The following is a 19,326-nucleotide window of genomic DNA, read 5'->3' on the forward strand; positions in this document are numbered from 1 at the left end:
AAACAAGTAGCGCATAGTTAGTTCACCTAAACCTTGGCTCTAACCAATCCCGGTCCGACCCGTCTCCTACAAGTCCCGCATTAAGCATATGCACAATAAAGTCTAAGTCTAGGCACCTATCTCAAGTCGTCTAAATCCCTTAGATCATGCTCTGATACCACTTGTAACGACCCGACTTCGTTATCTCAAAAACACACAAAAAAAAAAAATCTGATGCAATACATCTGGACGGCGTCCAGATATCTGGACGGCATCCAGCAAAGAAGCCTTGGACGGCGTCCAGAAGATCTGGACGATGTCTAAATGAACTAAAGTCTGCTGTCTCCGGGGTCCAACTTACATGAGCGGAAAACCCGCTTCCCGACACTTTTGAATGAAAACCTTTTCACAACAAGTCATAATAAGTTAAAATAAGATATTTCCATCATCAAAACAATTTTTACATCGTCGGGCCCACATCGGCCCGAATTACACGTTTCGTGCAAAATACAAGTTTCGACCTTTCTAGTTTAATTTCTAAACGACACTAGAGCATGGTTTTTGGGGTTAAACTACCCATATCTTGGCCGAACTTCCAAAAGATAATCCCCCGAGAGTCACTAATCCAACCTAATACCTGTGCCCTTATCCACGCCGGAGCCTAAAAAGGTAAACAACGAGAGGGTAAGCTAAAGCTTAGTGAGTGCATTAGTTACACATATACATTATAACCTACTTACTTGCAACCACTTACACAATACCGCATACAAACTTGTAACTCAAATAGCATGTCATCATACTCGTAATACTAACAAGTTGTACAATATCACAAAACCGCATTAGCATATACTCAACACAATATATATATATATATATATATATATATATATATATATATATATATATATATATATATATATATATATATATATATATGCTAAACAATCAACAAACCCCCGTATGGTTAACCATAAACGCTATGGTGCTACCGGCTCATGGTTCACACCATACGCATTAGAGTCATACTCCTTTATAGTGCTACCGGCTAGTGGTTCACACTTTATTTTATAGTGCTACCGGCTCGTGGTTCACACTTTATTTTATATTGCTACCGGCTCGTGGTTCACACTTTATTTTATTGTGCTACCGGCTCGTGATTCACACTTGATGCTACCGGCTCGTGGTTCACATCATGATTTTATCGTGCTACCGGCTCATGGTTCACACTTTGATACTCGTCACATACATGTTATGGCACTACCGACTCGATGGTTCATACCATAACATTCACAAATAAATACGCCATATATACATACGTATAATTACTCCACTCACCTTATAGTCTTTTGTGAAAGTTATCCGAGCTTGCAACCTTCAACGTAACGTACCTATTACATTAGGCACTTAATCAAACACACAATCAAGTTGGTCAACCAACTCACTCACCAACCTAGCGTCATTTTGACCCTTGGTGCAATTCCGACCCATTTGCACACTTAACCCTAAAATTGGGTCAACTTCGACAAAACCCTAACGCTAGCCAATTATGGTCTTAATACCCATATAATCACAAGTTTAGTGTGTTAACATACTTATTTAACAACTTAGGTCATCAAAGACCCGTTTGACCCATTTCGAGGTTTACACACCCATTCGGGTCACCACATATCCAAATAACACCCACTTACATAACATCTAGGCGTGCTAGTAGTTAACTAACCAATTTAAGGCTCATAAACACATTTAACATTTCAAAACCCTAGGTTAGTCACCTTTGAGTACTCATGACTCAAACTTACCCAAACCCCCAAATTACTAACAAATGAGTTTTATGTTCATCACTAACCCAAACCCTAACCCCTAAACAATTAAAATAAGGAAATAAAGGTTAAGACTTACCACTACACTCGAAATGTAGCTAGGGACTAGATAAACAACTTTAAAGCACGCGCTTTGACCCGAAAAAAGCGTTTTCCTCCTCGATTTGAGCTTTCTCACACAAGAATCACTCTCTCTCCCTAGGATTGAAGTGGATAGGAAGTGGTGGTTGAAAATGGAGTAATGGAACTCCATGAACTGATCTTGTGGCCTTAGATTCGTCCAACAAGTGAAAAGACCAAACTACCCCCATTTAATATCTAAAAGAACATAGCTGGCCCGCCAGTTCAACTGGACGGCGTCCAGATTTCAGGATGGCGTCCAGCCCTTTACAGTTGGACGGCGTCCCATAAGTTTGGACGGCTTCCCACACTACTGGGAAAACAAGATCTTACACTAGCAAATATGGTAAACTCGAGGTTACAATGTATCACTCTAATCAAGGCTCCAAAAAATACTAACAAAGTATTTGGACAACTCACTAGATTATAACACTTCCCTCGTAACTCACTCGTATAGAATTTATTTAACAATTCTATACTCTCTATTTTTCTACAATACTCCTCACAAGAGTTATTAGTAAACTCTTTCAAGTATGTATTTTGATATGAGATTTAAGATGTGAATAATGGGATGATTCAAATGAGGCAAATCTCATTTCCTTATATAGGAGAAAATGGTTGGTGAGTCTTGGTGTGAATCATAGACATTTTAGTCATCTTTGTACAATTCCCATGTGTTGAATAAACAAGTTTCAACCACTGCCATCTTTGAATTGAATGCCATCAATTGTTGAATGAGATTTTAAGCATGTGATTGGTAGGTGGCCAACTTCACAAATAAACTTGGAATTGAGTTACTGCCAACAAATCTCCACCTTAACGAACATTCCAATCCTTTGCTATCCGTTATCAATCTCTGCTTCCTGTCAGCCCTCCCGGGCTCATCACTTTCTTCGAACTCCAACCAAGTCCAAACAATGTTCGAACTTGTTTGTAGTAACTGGCTTAGTCAACATATCTGCCGAATTATCTGTCGTACCAATCTTCTTGACCATTATAACTCCTTTAGATATGCCTTCACGAATAAAGTGATACCGTACATCAATGTGTTTGGTTCTCTCATGATACACTTGATTTTTAGTCAAATGTATGGCACTCTGGCTATCACAATGCACCACAGTTTCGTCCTGTTGCAAACCCAGATCACCAACCAAACCCCTCAGCCACTTTGCTTCTTTCACACCCTCAGTCATAGCCATGTATTCCGCTTCGGTTATCGACAAAGCAACTGTCGATTGTAATGTTGCTTTTCAACTAATAGCATATCTCCTGAGAGTAAAAACATATCCCGTCTGAGGCCTTCTCTGATCCAAATCAACAGCATAGTCTGAATCAACGTATTCGGTAACATTAGTATTACCACCGCTATCAAATACTAAGCCAATATCTGTTGTCCCTCTGAGGTACCGTAGAATCCATTGCACCGCTTTCCAATGAGCTTTCCCTGGACAATCCATATTCTACTCACCACGCTTACCGCCTGTGCAATATCCGATCTAGTACATACCATAGCATACATGATGCTACCCATATCACTAGCATATGGAACATGTGACATATGCTCCACCTCCTCCTCAGTTTTCGGTGATAATGTCGATGAAAGTTTGAAATGTGCAGCAAGTGGAGTACTAACCGGTTTGGAGTTATCCATCCCAAAACGCTGAAGAACCTTCTCAATATATTTCTTTTGTGACAAATACAATTTTCCTTCACGTCTATCTCTGATAATCTCCATTCCCAATATCTTCTTAGCTGCACCCAAATCTTTCATCTCAAACTCACTTTTGAGTTGAGATTTTAACTGATCGATCTCAGACATGTTTTTCGAAGCAATCAACATATCATCCACATATAACAGTAAATAAACGTACGAGCCATCATGAAGCTTCTTGTGATATACGCAACTATCATAATCACTCCACGAGTAACATTTACTAGTCTTGAATACGTCAAACCGCTTATACCATTGTCGAGGAGATTGCTTCAAGCCATATAATGACTTTTCAGCAAACAAGCATAATCTTCCTTTCCTTTGACCACAAATCCCTCTGGCTGGTGCATAAAGTTCCGTTCCTCCAACTCACCATATAAGAATGTCGTCTTGACATATAGTTATTGCAGCTCCATATCAAGTAAAGCAACCATGGCAAGTAACACGAGAATAGATGTATGCTTTACGACCGGTGAGAAAACTTCATTAAAGTCAACTCCCTCTCTCTGAGTAAAGCCTTTTGCTACAAGGCGTGCTTTGAACCTTTCATTTTCTACACCCGGAATTCCATCCTTCTTCTTGAAGATCCATTTGCATCCAACAATCTTCTGACCTTTAGGCGGTTTCATTAGCTCCCACTTATGATTCTTATAAAGAGACTCCATCTCTTCATTCATAGCTACAAACCACTTTGCAGATTCCAGGCCACTAATAGCTTCACGATATGTAGCAGGTTCTTGGACCTCTATATCTTCTGCCATACTCAAGGCATAAGCTACTAAATCTGCATGCCTGAACCGTTGTGGTGGTTTTATAGCTCGTCGTTCTTTATCTCTTGCTAGATTATAATTCTGTAGATCATGTTGCTCATCTGACTGATCTTCTGGTGTCATTTGATCAACACTAGAGTCATGTACGTCTTCTAAAACGGGCTCGACAGGAGTATCTTGTACTACTCCTTGTGGAACTTCTATTTCTTGCTCCACCTGCTCTTCAACTTCACGACCTTTTCCAGCAACTACTTGTTCCTCCTCTGTCTTTTTTAACATAGCAGACTCATCAAATGTCACATCCATGTTGATAAGAAATCGGGATGATTTACCATCAGGGCACCACAATCTATAACCCTTCACCCCATCTGCATACCCTAGAAATATGCATCTTTTGGCCCTCGGCTCAAGTTTACCATCTTTCACATGAGCATAAGCAGGACAATCAAATATCTTCAAATCATTTTAACTTGCAGAGGAACCTGACCATTTCTCCAAAGGATTTTGACAATCAATTGCCGTTGATGGAGATCAATTTACCAAATAACAAGCTGTGTTTACAGCTTCAGCCCAAAATATATTTGATAATTTTGCATTCGAGAGCATACACCTTGCTCGCTCAAGGAGCGTTCTATTCATCCGTTCTGCAACGCCATTCTGTTGTGGTGTAAACCGCACTGTGTGGTGTCTCACAATGCCTTCATTCTTGCAGAACTCATTGAATTCGCCTTTGTAAAATTCCAGTCCATTGTCTGTTCTCAAACGCTTGACGAACTTTCCAGTCTGCTTCTCTATCATCGTCTTCCATTGCTTGAAATTAACAAAGAATTCATCCTTACGTTTAAGGATATAAACCCACACTCTTCTTGAATAGTCATCAATAAAGGTTAACATGTATCTAGCACCACCTTTTGAAGGAACCGGAGATGGACCCCAAAGGTCTGAATAGATATTGTAAGTAACTAGAGGGGGGGTGAATAGTTACTGAGTGGTTTCTTAAAACTTTTTCGAAATCTTTAACAATCAAAACATAAGTTTTAAGTGTAGAAGCGTTTGTGTTTGTTAATGCAAGTATGTAAAGATTGTAAGTGCACAAACACAAGGATTTATAGTGGTTCGGGTGGATGTTAACTAATCCACCTTAATCCACTCCCCAATTCTACGAATTGAGACTTTTTTCACTATGATACCCCAAAGCCGGTGGAGTGTCCGGATACAATACTAGCTCCTCGATAAGCAGCTACTCATGAACCCTTACGTCCCTTTGAAGAATTCACAAACACCAAATGCTCTTACCACAAGATCCTAATGCTCTAGCCTAGTGAAATCACAACTACCTTCTAGATCCCTTTAAGAAGATAGCTTAAAAGTAAACTTATAGCTAAGCTTACAATCACTCATAGTTCTTCAATAGGTCGCACCAACTTAATTCCCAATGGAATTGATTAACTTCCTAGATCCCTTTAAGGAAGTTGAATCATTAAGCAAGATGGTGTTTTCTATCATAAGAACTATCTAACTTCCTTGACCCCTTAAGGAAGTGTCTTACAAAGTAAACTTAAAGATACAAATGATAGGTACAAAGTTTACATTTCAATTCTACTTAGTGTAAGTAGAATCTCTCTTTCTCTCTTATAATCTCTCCATTGATATGTGCTTGAGGCTTGGTAGATCAGTAGATATGACTTTGAAAGAATGATGGAAAGAGGTAGTCTTCTAGTTTGGCAAAGAGGTGTATTTATATTCCAAGAAAAACTTGACAGACAAAACTGCAGTCGAAGCACGGTCGACCTTGCAGGTGACCGTACAACTTCTGTCAGCATTTCAACATATCCGTTGGAGCTCCTTTTTCTTTGAATTTTTGGCTTCTTTACCTAATATAGAGCCTTCAAAATATGCTTAATACACCTAGAAGTTAACTCCATTACCCCTTTGATCTTGGACATATGCATGGAGGTTGACATGTGCTAGCTAAAGAGGAAAGTCCAATGCCCTTGACCATTGTCATTGATTTACTAAAAAGGTAAATGCTGAAATCTTGTCCCTTGACAACCCACAAAGCTCCAAACAGAATAACCCATGAATCTTATACTTTTTCAATACTTGGATGGAAGTATCATACTTCATTGGTTGCTTGCAACAAGTTAATTTTGACTAGTTTGATTATAATGAATAATCCTTTAACTAGTTGCTTTAATCATCCTTTGACAAACCACAAGCCTCCAAAACTTCACTAACCCATTTTAATAGCTTGTCATCTTCTTAATGGAAGTGTCTTTCTCTTTAGAACATACTTACATCTTGATTGAACTAGTTTGATTCTATTAAATGAACCTTGTTACAACCTTGACTAGCTTGAGTATAATTAAAACTTACATACATACAAATGTTACTTAAAAGTAATGGGAGAGCACCTCTTTAATTGGGACTTTGATGACCATTATTAGTATGTATTTAAATGACATTTTGTAACACTTGAAAAGTAAAACACTTTTGTGTTTAATCTTATTTGAGCTTAAAATGTCATTAAGATGTCGTTAGGTGTGATTAATAAAAAGTAACATCTTTTGGTTCAAAACTCTTTTGAAATCAAAGAAGGCAACTATTATAAATATGTTTAAAAGGTTTTGTAAATTATAGATGCCTCAAAGTGGTCTATCTTAAAGTGGATGAATTTGGTTACAGAGAAAACTGCAGTCGAACTGCGGTCGGCTGTGAGGTTAGCTGTAGATTGACAGTTTTAGAAAAAGGTGCAATCATTGGAACAGGACATCCACGGTCAGATTCATAGTCGACCGTGGTGCAGCCGCATAGCAATTTTACCAAGTTAATTATTTATGTATTAGTCTTTTGCTAGAGATAGTGTAGGCTTATGAACTCATGTCGTCTTACATATGATTAAGCACTTATCTCTTTTGTGTCATCATCAAAACAAAATGATTAACTTTTGAATATTATCATTGGATTCTCAACCAACAGATATAATCCAAAGTACCTTTCGTCCTATGAATGGCTGTGCCAAACTTTATTCGGATTTGTTTTTCGAATACACAGTGTTCGCAGAATTCCAATCTTCCGATGTTCTGCCCACACAACAAACCTCGTTTACTAAGCTCCATCATTCCTCTCTCGCTCATGTGCCCAAGGCGCATGTGCCATAACTTGGTGGTATCTACATCTTTAGCCGATGAAGAAACTCCAGCCGCTCCAGTAACCGTGCTACCCTTTAACAGGTAAAGGCCATTATACCTTTGACCTTTCATCACGACAAGTGCACCTCTAGAAACTTTTAATACTCCACCTCAGGCTCGATACTCGCAACCGATGGAGTCCATCGTACCTAAGGAAATAAGATTCTTCTTCAATTCTGGAACATGTCTGACATCTGTCAACGTCCTCACCGTGCCATCATATATCTTGATTTGGATCATTCCTATGCCAACAACCTTACAAGCTACATCATTTCCCATAAGGACTTTACCACCATCTATTTGTTGATAGGTAGTAAACCAGTCCCTAACAGGACACATATGATAAGAACAACCTGAGTCAAAAATCCACTCATTACTTGAGCGGCCATCGGTAACACTAAGAACATTTGCACCATCAGAATAATTTTTTGCAACCGCGGCAACTTTATCGGCTCCCGCTGCATTCCAAGTCTCTCTTTTTTCCTTTTAAGTCTGGACAGTCTCTACGCATGTGACCTTCCTTGTGACAATTGTTGTAGTGACCCGAACTTTTCCATGTTTATATATATTAATTGAGATTGATATTTACATGATTAAATGTTTCCAACATGTTAAGCAATCAAACTTGTTAAGGCTTGATTAATTGAAATATGTTTCATATAGACAATTGACCACCCAAGTTGACCGGCGATTCACGAACGTTAAAACTTGTAAAAACGACATGACGATATACATATGGATATACATATGGTTAACATGAGATTATGATAAGTAAGTATCTCCATAAGTATATTAACAATGAGTTATATACATATAAACAAGACTACTAACTTAAGGATTTCGAAACGAGACATATATGTAACGATTATCGTTGTAACGACATTTAAATGTATATATATCATATTAAGATATATTAATATATCATAATATCATGATAATATAATAATTTAACATCTCATTAGATATAATAAACAATGGGTTAACAACATTAATTGAGATCGTTAACTTAAAGGTTTCAAAACAACACTTACATGTAACGACTAACGATGACTTAACGACTCAGTTAAAATGTATATACATGTAGTGTATTTAGATGTATTAAAATACTTTTGGAAGACTTCAAGACGTATATCAAAACACTCATACTTAACGAAAATGGTTACAGTTACTTTCCCATTCTTTTCTTTCATCAAGAATTCTAGTCGTATTCTTACCCGTATTATACACAGCTTCCAAACGTACTTACTATGGGTATATATCAATAGGAACTAGCATGGGATCCCACTCTTGATTATGTCATGTATGACTAATCAATTTTAACTTCTACCATGAGCTAGTCAACTAACTAGAACTCCTTTTAACCCCACTCACCACTCACCAATTACCACTCATCATTCACTCCATTTCACTTCCAATTCTCTTTCTAATTCTCTCTCAACACACACACACTATTATGAACGTATTTTCCAGTAGTTAATCATCATCTTCATCAAAAATCACTTTAAGAATCAAGCTATAATCATCATAGGAAGAACACTTCAAGAACACTTCAAAAATCCCTTCAAGTTTACTAATTTACTTCCAAGCTTTCTAATCCATTCCAAGTAATCATCTAAGATCAAGAAACCTTTGTTATATACAGTAGGTTATCTTTCTTATTCAAGGTAATATTCATATTCAAATTTTGATTCAATTTCTATAACTATAAACTATCTTAATTCGAGTAAAAATCTTACTTGAACTTGTTTTTGTGTCATGATCCTACTTCAAGAACTTTCAAGCCATCCAAGATCCTTTGAAGCTAGATCATTTCTTGTCACTTCCAGTAGGTTTACCTACTAAACTTGAGGTAGTAATGATGTTCATAACATCATTCGATTCATATATATAAAACTATCTTATTCGAAGGTTTAAACTCGTAATCACTAGAACATAGTTTAGTTAATTCTAAACTTGTTCGTAAACAAAAGTTAATCCTTCTAACTTGACTTTTAAAATTAACTAAAAACATGTTCTATATCTATATGATATGCTAACTTAATGATTTAAAACCTGGAAACACGAAAAACACCGTAAAACCGGATTTACGCCGTCGTAGTAACACCGCGGGCTGTTTTGGGTTAGTTAATTAAAAACTATGATAAACTTTGATTTAAAAGTTGTTATTCTGAGAAAATGATTTTTATTATGAACATGAAACTATATCCAAAAATTATGGTTAAACTCAAAGTGGAAGTATGTTTTCTAAAATGGTCATCTAGACGTCGTTCTTTCGACTGAAATGACTACCTTTACAAAAATGACTTGTAACTTATTTTTCCGACTATAAACCTATACTTTTTCTTTTAGATTCATAAAATAGAGTTCAATATGAAACCATAGCAATTTGATTCACTCAAAACGGATTTAAAATGAAGAAGTTATGGGTAAAACAAGATTGGATAATTTTTCACATTTTAGCTACGTGAAAATTGGTAACAAATCTATTCCAACCATAACTTAATCAACTTGTATTGTATATTATGTAATCTTGAGATACCATAGACACGTATACAATGTTTCGACCTATCATGTCGACACATCTATATATATTTCGGAACAACCATAGACACTCTATATGTGAATGTTGGAGTTAGCTATACAGGGTTGAGGTTGATTCCAAAATATATATAGTTTGAGTTGTGATCAATAATGAGATACGTATACACTGGGTCGTGGATTGATTCAAGATAATATTTATCGATTTATTTCTGTACATCTAACTGTGAACAACTAGTTGTAGGTTACTAACGAGGACAGCTGACTTAATAAACTTAAAACATCAAAATATATTAAAAGTGTTGTAAATATATTTTGAACATACTTTAATATATATGTATATATTGTTATAGGTTCGTGAATCAACAGTGGCCAAGTCTTACTTCTCGACGAAGTAAAAATCTGTGAAAGTGAGTTATAGTCCCACTTTTAAAATCTAATATTTTTGGGATGAGAATACATGCAGGTTTTATAAATGATTTACAAAATAGACACAAGTACGTGAAACTACATTCTATGGTTGAATTATCGAAATCGAATATGCCCCTTTTTATTAAGTCTGGTAATCTAAGAATTAGGGAACAGACACCCTAATTGACGCGAATCCTAAAGATAGATCTATTGGGCCTAACAAACCCCATCCAAAGTACCGGATGCTTTAGTACTTCGAAATTTATATCATATCCGAAGGGTGTCCCGGAATGATGGGGATATTCTTATATATGCATCTTGTTAATGTCAGTTACCAGGTGTTCACCATATGAATGATTTTTATCTCTATGTATGGGATGTGTATTGAAATATGAAATCTTGTGGTCTATTGTTACGATTTGATATATATAGGTTAAACCTATAACTCACCAACATTTTTGTTGACGTTTAAAGCATGTTTATTCTCAGGTGAATATTAAGAGCTTCCGCTGTTGCATACTAAAATAAGGACAAGATTTGGAGTCCATGTTTGTATGATATTGTGTAAAAACTGCATTCAAGAAACTGATTTCGATGTAACATATTTGTATTGTAAACCATTATGCAATGGTCGTGTGTAAACAGGATATTTTAGATTATCATTATTTGATAATCTACGTAAAGCTTTTTTAAACCTTTATTTATGAAATAAAGGTTATGGTTTGTTTTAAAAATGAATGCAGTCTTTGAAAAACGTCTCATATAGAGGTCAAAACCACGCAACGAAATCAATTAATATGGAACGTTTTTAATCAATAAGAACGGGACATTTCAGTTGGTATCTGAGCGTTGGTCTTAGAGAACTAGAATTTTGCATTAGTGTGTCTTATCGAGTTTGTTAGGATGCATTAGTGAGTCTGGACTTCGACCGTGGTTACTTGAAAAATGATTGCTTAACAAATTTTGTTGGAAACTATATATTTTTAACATGTGAATATTATGTGATATATTAATCTCTTAACGCGTTTGATATTATGTGATAGATGTCTACCTCTAAAACATGTCCCATTGACTCACCTAATAATAATGAAGAGTCAAATGTAAATTGGAATGATTCATGGACTGATTCACAAGTTCCCGAAGAGGAACCGGAAGAAGAGTCGGAACCAGAAGAAGAATCGGAACCGGAAGAAGAATCGGAACCGGATGAAGAAATAGAACCGGTGGGGGAAATAATAAAACGGTTAAGTAAAAGAAAATCCTCAACCAACCGACCAAGGTTAATTATGGTCAATGGTGTTTCCGTAAGGAAGCAAAATATTGGGAGGATTACCAATTCTCCGATGAATCGGATTCTGACGAGAATTCCGATGATGTTATAGAAATTACCCCAACTGAATTTAAAGAGGCAAAAGAAAATAATAAGGGAAAGGGCATAAAAATAGAGAAATCTAATTCCAACCCCGATGAACTTTATATGTATCGTCAACCCCCGAAGTCCTTAAGTTGTAACAATGACCCGGGAACCTCTAAACCACCAGGTTTTTCTAAACCAATGTGGAAAACGACGGCTCGTATTAGGGGAACATCATATATCCCTAGAAACTTGGCAAAACGAACCAAAACCGAAGAAGAAGAAACAAGCGAGTCGGAATAAGATAGTTGTATTCGTGTGGTGTAATATATGTAATATAGTGTGCTTACGCTTTATGATATATGTAAAAATTGCTTGTATTAATAAGTATTTTTTTTATGAATCTAACTCTTGTCTATTTTACAGTATAAAAACACAAAATGGATAGACAACCCAATATTTTAAGAGACCTACCCGGAGACATGATTGATGAAATCTTGTCTAGAGTCGGTCAGAATTCTTCGGCATAACTATTTAAGGCGAGATCAGTTTGTAAGACATTCGAAGAACGTTCCAAGAATGCCTTGGTTTATAAAAGGCTTTCGTTCGAAAGATGGGGGATATCACATTGGGAAATCCATAAGTTACGATGTGTTTACTTTGACGCATATATTGCGGGGAACCCAAATGCTATTTTACGCAATGGGTTAAGAAATTATTTTGACTTAATATATCCGAATATTGGACTTCGTGATTTAGAAAAAGCGGCTAACATGCAACATAAAGAAGCATGTTATGCTTACGGATTAGTAATGTTCGCTTCTCACCAAAGTGAGAACAAGAACATCGGCCTACAACTATTAAACAAAACGTTCCCACAAGTGACGGAATCGGTAATTAGGGTAAGAAATGAGGTTTTTAGATTGTTACGGGACTGTTGGACATTACGTAACCCTCGTCCCTTTGACGACGTTACAACACGCTGTCTTATCAACGGCCATAACGGTTATGTTCCACAAGACCAAGGATGGGAAGTAGTCCTAGTATAACCAGAATGCATGACTTATTTCTGGACGTATGAATTACATGTCTTTATTGCCTTTGCTGAACGACTTGTGTACTAGCTAGAATTATCTTCACAACTATCTTGTATCAAAGTTAGTGTGTGCTATATTTCATGCTTTATGTAAAATAAGCGGTATTGTAAGTTTGTAAAATATTGTATAAAAGTTTGAACGCGAAATATTATTATAATCAGTTTTTCATATAGAATTGTAGTAGTTGAATTGTATATTAGCTACTAAGTATGAACTTAACGGGTAGGTACTACCCGAATTTAAACTTATAAAACGCTAATATGAAGAAAAAGCTTTTATAAATGAGTTCATATTATGCTACGAAATACTATTAACTACTCTTAATATTCTGTATGATTAACTTGTTCCATTTGACTATTTTGAAGGAAATGGCACCGACTACTCGACACACCGTGAATATGAATGAAGAGGAATTCCGTACTTTTCTAGCTTCAAACATATCCGCAGTACAGGCTGCGCTACATACCAACAATAACCTTGGATCTAGCAGTACAGGAAATCGTGTAGGATGCACCTACAAAGAATTCACTGCCTGCAAACCTTTGGAATTTGATGGAACCGAAGGACCGATCGGATTGAAACGGTGGACCGAGAAGGTCGAATCGGTGTTTGCCATAAGTAAGTGTACTGAAGAGGACAAAGTGAAGTACGCTACGCATACCTTCACAGGTTCTGCGTTAACATGGTGGAATACCTATCTAGAGCAAGTGGGACAAGACGATGCGTACGCACTACCGTGGTCAGCATTTAAGCACTTGATGAACGAGAAGTACCGTCCCAGAACCGAGGTCAATAAGCTCAAGACAGAACTTAGAGGGTTACGAACCCAAGGATTTGATATTACCACGTACAAAAGACGATTCACAGAATTGTGCCTATTGTGTCCGGGAGCATTCGAAGATGAGGAAGAGAAGATCGACGCGTTTGTGAAAGGATTACCGGAAAGAATCCAAGAAGATATAAGTTCACACGAGCCCGCCTCCATACAACAGGCATGTAGAATGGCTCACAAACTAGTGAACCAGATTGAAGAAAGAATTAAAGAACAGACTGCTGAAGAGGCCAATGTGAAGCAAGTCAAAAGAAAGTGGGAGGAAAACGGTGATAAGAATCACCAATACAACAACAACAGCAATTACAACAATAATCGCAACAATTATCCCAACAATCGCAACATCAATCGCAACTACAACAAACGGCCCAACAACAACAACAACAACAACAACAGCAACTACAACAATCATCCCAACAACAATAATAACCGCAACAAAAAAAACAATCAGAAGCAGCTATGCCAAAGGTGTGAAAAGTATCACTCGGGGTTCTGCACCAAATTTTGCAACAAGTGTAAAAGAAATGGTCATAGCGCGGCGAAGTGTGAGGTCTACGGACCAGGGGTTAATAGAACGAAAGGAACAAATGGTGTCGGAACGAGTAATGGCGGAGCAAGTAGTGTCGGAGCCAGTTATGCCAATGTAGTTTGTTATAAATGTGGAAAACCGGGTCACATTATTAGAAATTGCCCGAACCAGGAGAACACGAATGGACAAGGCCGCGGAAGAGTTTTCAATATTAATGCGGCAGAGGCAAAGGAAGACCCGGAGCTTGTTACGGGTACGTTTCTTATTGACAATAAATCTGCTTACGTTTTATTTGATTCGGGTGCGGATAGAAGCTATATTAGTAGAGATTTTTGTGCTAAATTAAGTTGTCCATTGACGCCTTTGGATAGTAAATTTTTACTCGAATTAGCAAATGGTAAATTAATTTCAGCAGATAATATATGTCGGAATCGAGAAATTAAACTGGTTAGCGAAACATTTAAGATTGACTTGATACCAGTAGAGTTAGGGAGTTTTGATGTGATAATCGGTATGGACTGGTTGAAAGAAGTGAAAGCAGAGATCGTTTGTTACAAAAATGCAATTCGCATTATACGAGAAAAAGGAAAACCCTTAATGGTGTACGGAGAAAAGGGCAACACGAAGCTACATCTTATTAGTAATTTGAAGGCACAAAAACTAATAAGAAAAGGTTGCTATGTTGTTCTAGCACACGTCGAGAAAGTACAAACTGAAGAAAAGAGCATCAATGATGTTCCCATTGCAAAAGAATTTCCCGATGTATTTTCGAAAGAATTATCGGGATTACCCCCACATCGATCCGTTGAATTTCAAATAGATCTTGTACCAGGAGCTGCACCAATAGCTCGTGCTCCTTACAGACTCGCACCCAGCGAGATGAAAGAACTGCAAAGCCAATTACAAGAACTTTTAGAGCATGGTTTCATTCAACCAAGCACATCACCGTGGGGAGCTCCTGTTTTGTTTGTCAAGAAGAAAGATGGTACATTCAGGTTGTGTATCGACTTCCGAGAGTTGAACAAACTTACCATCAAGAACCGCTACCCACTACCGAGAATCGACGACTTATTTGATCAACTACAAGGCTCGTCTGTTTATTCAAAGATTGACTTACGTTCCGGGTATCATCAAATACGGGTGAAAGAAGATGATATTCCAAAGACTGCTTTCAGAACACGTTACGATCATTACGAGTTTATGGTCATGCCGTTTGGTTTAACTAATGCACCAGCTGTGTTCATGGACCTCATGAACCGAGTGTGTGGACCATACCTTGACAAGTTTGTCATTGTTTTCATTGATGACATACTTATTTACTCAAAGAATGACCAAGAACACGGTGAACATTTGAGAAAGGTGTTAGAAGTATTGAGGAAGGAAGAATTGTACGCTAAGTTTTCAAAGTGTGCATTTTGGTTGGAAGAAGTTCAATTCCTCGATCACATAGTGAACAAAGAAGGTATTAAGGTGGATCCGGCAAAGATAGAAACTGTTGAAAAGTGGGAAACCCCAAAAACTCCAAAATACATACGCCAGTTTTTAGGACTAGCTGGTTACTACAGAAGGTTCATCCAAGACTTTTCCAGAATAGCAAAACCCTTGACTGCATTAACGCATAAAGGGAAGAAATTTGAATGGAAGGATGAACAAGAGAAAGCGTTTCAGTTATTGAAGAAAAAGCTAACTACGGCACCTATATTATCATTGCCTGAAGGGAATGATGATTTTGTGATTTATTGTGACGCATCAAAGCAAGGTCTCGGTTGTGTATTAATGCAACGAACGAAGGTGATTGCTTATGCGTCTAGACAATTGAAGATTCACGAGCAAAATTATACGACGCATGATTTGGAATTAGGCGCGGTTGTTTTTGCATTAAAGACTTGGAGGCACTACTTATATGGGGTCAAAAGTATTATATATACCGACCACAAAAGTCTTCAACACATATTTAATCAGAAACAACTGAATATGAGGCAGCGTAGGTGGATTGAATTGTTGAATGATTACGACTTTGAGATTCGTTACCACCCGGGGAAGGCAAATGTGGTAGCCGATGCCTTGAGCAGGAAGGACAGAGAACCCATTCGAGGAAAATCTATGAATATAATGATTCATAATAACCTTACTACTCAAATAAAGGAGGCGCAACAAGGAGTTTTAAAAGAGGGAAATTTAAAGGATGAAATACCCAAAGGATCGGAGAAGCATCTTAATATTCGGGAAGACGGAACCCGGTATAGGGCTGAAAGGATTTGGGTACCAAAATTTAGAGATATGAGAGAAATGGTACTTAGAGAAGCTCATAAAACCAGATACTCAATACATCCTGGAACGGGGAAGATGTACAAGGATCTCAAGAAACATTTTTGGTGGCCGGGTATGAAAGCCGATGTTGCTAAATACGTAGGAGAATGTTTGACGTGTTCTAAGGTCAAAGCTGAGCATCAGAAACCATCAGGTCTACTTCAACAACCCGAAATCCCGGAATGGAAATGGGAAAACATTACCATGGATTTCATCACTAAATTGCCAAGGACTGCAAGTGGTTTTGATACTATTTGGGTAATAGTTGATCGTCTCACCAAATCAGCACACTTCCTGCCAATAAGAGAAGATGACAAGATGGAGAAGTTAGCACGACTGTATTTGAAGGAAGTCTTCTCCAGACATGGAATACCAATCTCTATTATCTCTGATAGGGATGGTAGATTTATTTCAAGATTCTGGCAGACATTACAGCAAGCATTAGGAACTCGTCTAGACATGAGTACTGCCTATCATCCACAAACTGATGGGCAGAGCGAAAGGACGATACAAACGCTTGAAGACATGCTACGAGCATGTGTTATTGATTTCGGAAACAGTTGGGATCGACATCTACCGTTAGCAGAATTTTCCTACAACAACAGCTACCATTCAAGCATTGAGATGGCGCCGTTTGAAGCACTTTATGGTAGAAAGTGCTGGTCTCCGATTTGTTGGAGTGAAGTGGGGGATAGACAGATTACGGGTCCGGAGATTATACGAGAAACTACCGAGAAGATCATCCAAATTCAACAACGGTTGAAAACCGCCCAAAGTCGACAAAAGAGCTACGCTGACATTAAAAGAAAAGATATAGAATTTGAAATTGGAGAGATGGTCATGCTTAAAGTTGCACCTTGGAAATGTGTTGTTCGATTTGGTAAACGAGGGAAATTAAATCCAAGGTATATTGGACCATTCAAGATTATTGATCGTGTCGGACCAGTAGCTTACCGACTTGAGTTACCTCAACAACTAGCGGCTGTACATAACACTTTCCACGTCTCGAATTTGAAGAAATGTTTTGCTAAAGAAGATCTCACTATTCCGTTAGATGAAATCCAAATCAACGAAAAACTCCAATTCATCGAAGAACCCGTCGAAATAATGGATCGTGAGGTTAAAAGACTTAAGCAAAACAAGATACCAATTGTTAAGGTTCGATGGAATGCTCGTAGAGGACCCGAGTTCACCTGGGAGCGTGAAGATCAGATGAAGAAGAAATACCCGCATCTATTTCCAGAAGATTCGTCAACACCTTCAACAGCTTAAAATTTCGGGACAAAATTTATTTAACGGGTAGGTACTGTAGTGACCCGAACTTTTCCATGTTTATATATATTAATTGAGATTGATATTTACATGATTAAATGTTTCCAACATGTTAAGCAATCAAACTTGTTAAGGCTTGATTAATTGAAATATGTTTCATATAGACAATTGACCACCCAAGTTGACCGGCGATTCACGAACGTTAAAACTTGTAAAAACGACATGACGATATACATATGGATATACATATGGTTAACATGAGATTATGATAAGTAAGTATCTCCATAAGTATATTAACAATGAGTTATATACATATAAACAAGACTACTAACTTAAGGATTTCGAAACGAGACATATATGTAACGATTATCGTTGTAACGACATTTAAATGTATATATATCATATTAAGATATATTAATATATCATAATATCATGATAATATAATAATTTAACATCTCATTAGATATAATAAACAATGGGTTAACAACATTAATTGAGATCGTTAACTTAAAGGTTTCAAAACAACACTTACATGTAACGACTAACGATGACTTAACGACTCAGTTAAAATGTATATACATGTAGTGTATTTAGATGTATTAAAATACTTTTGGAAGACTTCAAGACGTATATCAAAACACTCATACTTAACGAAAATGGTTACAGTTACTTTCCCATTCTTTTCTTTCATCAAGAATTCTAGTCGTATTCTTACCCGTATTATACACAGCTTCAAAACGTACTTACTATGGGTATATACCAATAGGAACTAGCATGGGATTCCACTCTTGATTATGTCATGTATGACTAATCAATTTTAACTTCTACCATGAGCTAGTCAACTAACTAGAACTCCTTTTAACCCCACTCACCACTCACCAATTACTACTCATCATTCACTCCATTTCACTTCCAATTCTCTTTCTAATTCTCTCTCAACACACACACACACACACACACTATTATGAATGTATTTTTCCAGTAGTTAATCATCATCTTCATCAAAAATCACTTCAAGAATCAAGCTATAATCATCATAGGAAGAACACTTCAAAAATCCCTTCAAGTTTACTAATTTACTTCCAAGCTTTCTAATCCATTCCAAGTAATCATCTAAGATCAAGAAACCTTTGTTATATACAGTAGGTTATCTTTCTTATTCAAGATAATATTCATATTCAAACTTTGATTCAATTTCTGTAACTATAAACTATCTTAATTCGAGTAAAAATCTTACTTGAACTTGTTTTTGTGTCATGATCCTACTTCAAGAACTTTCAAGCCATCCAAGATCCTTTGAAGCTAGATCATTTCTTGTCACTTCCAATAGGTTTACCTACTAAACTTGAGGTAGTAATGATATTCATAATATCATTCGATTCATATATATAA

Source organism: Rutidosis leptorrhynchoides, chromosome 3 (genome assembly GCF_046630445.1).
Source record: "Rutidosis leptorrhynchoides isolate AG116_Rl617_1_P2 chromosome 3, CSIRO_AGI_Rlap_v1, whole genome shotgun sequence".
Lineage (NCBI taxonomy): Eukaryota > Viridiplantae > Streptophyta > Magnoliopsida > Asterales > Asteraceae > Rutidosis > Rutidosis leptorrhynchoides.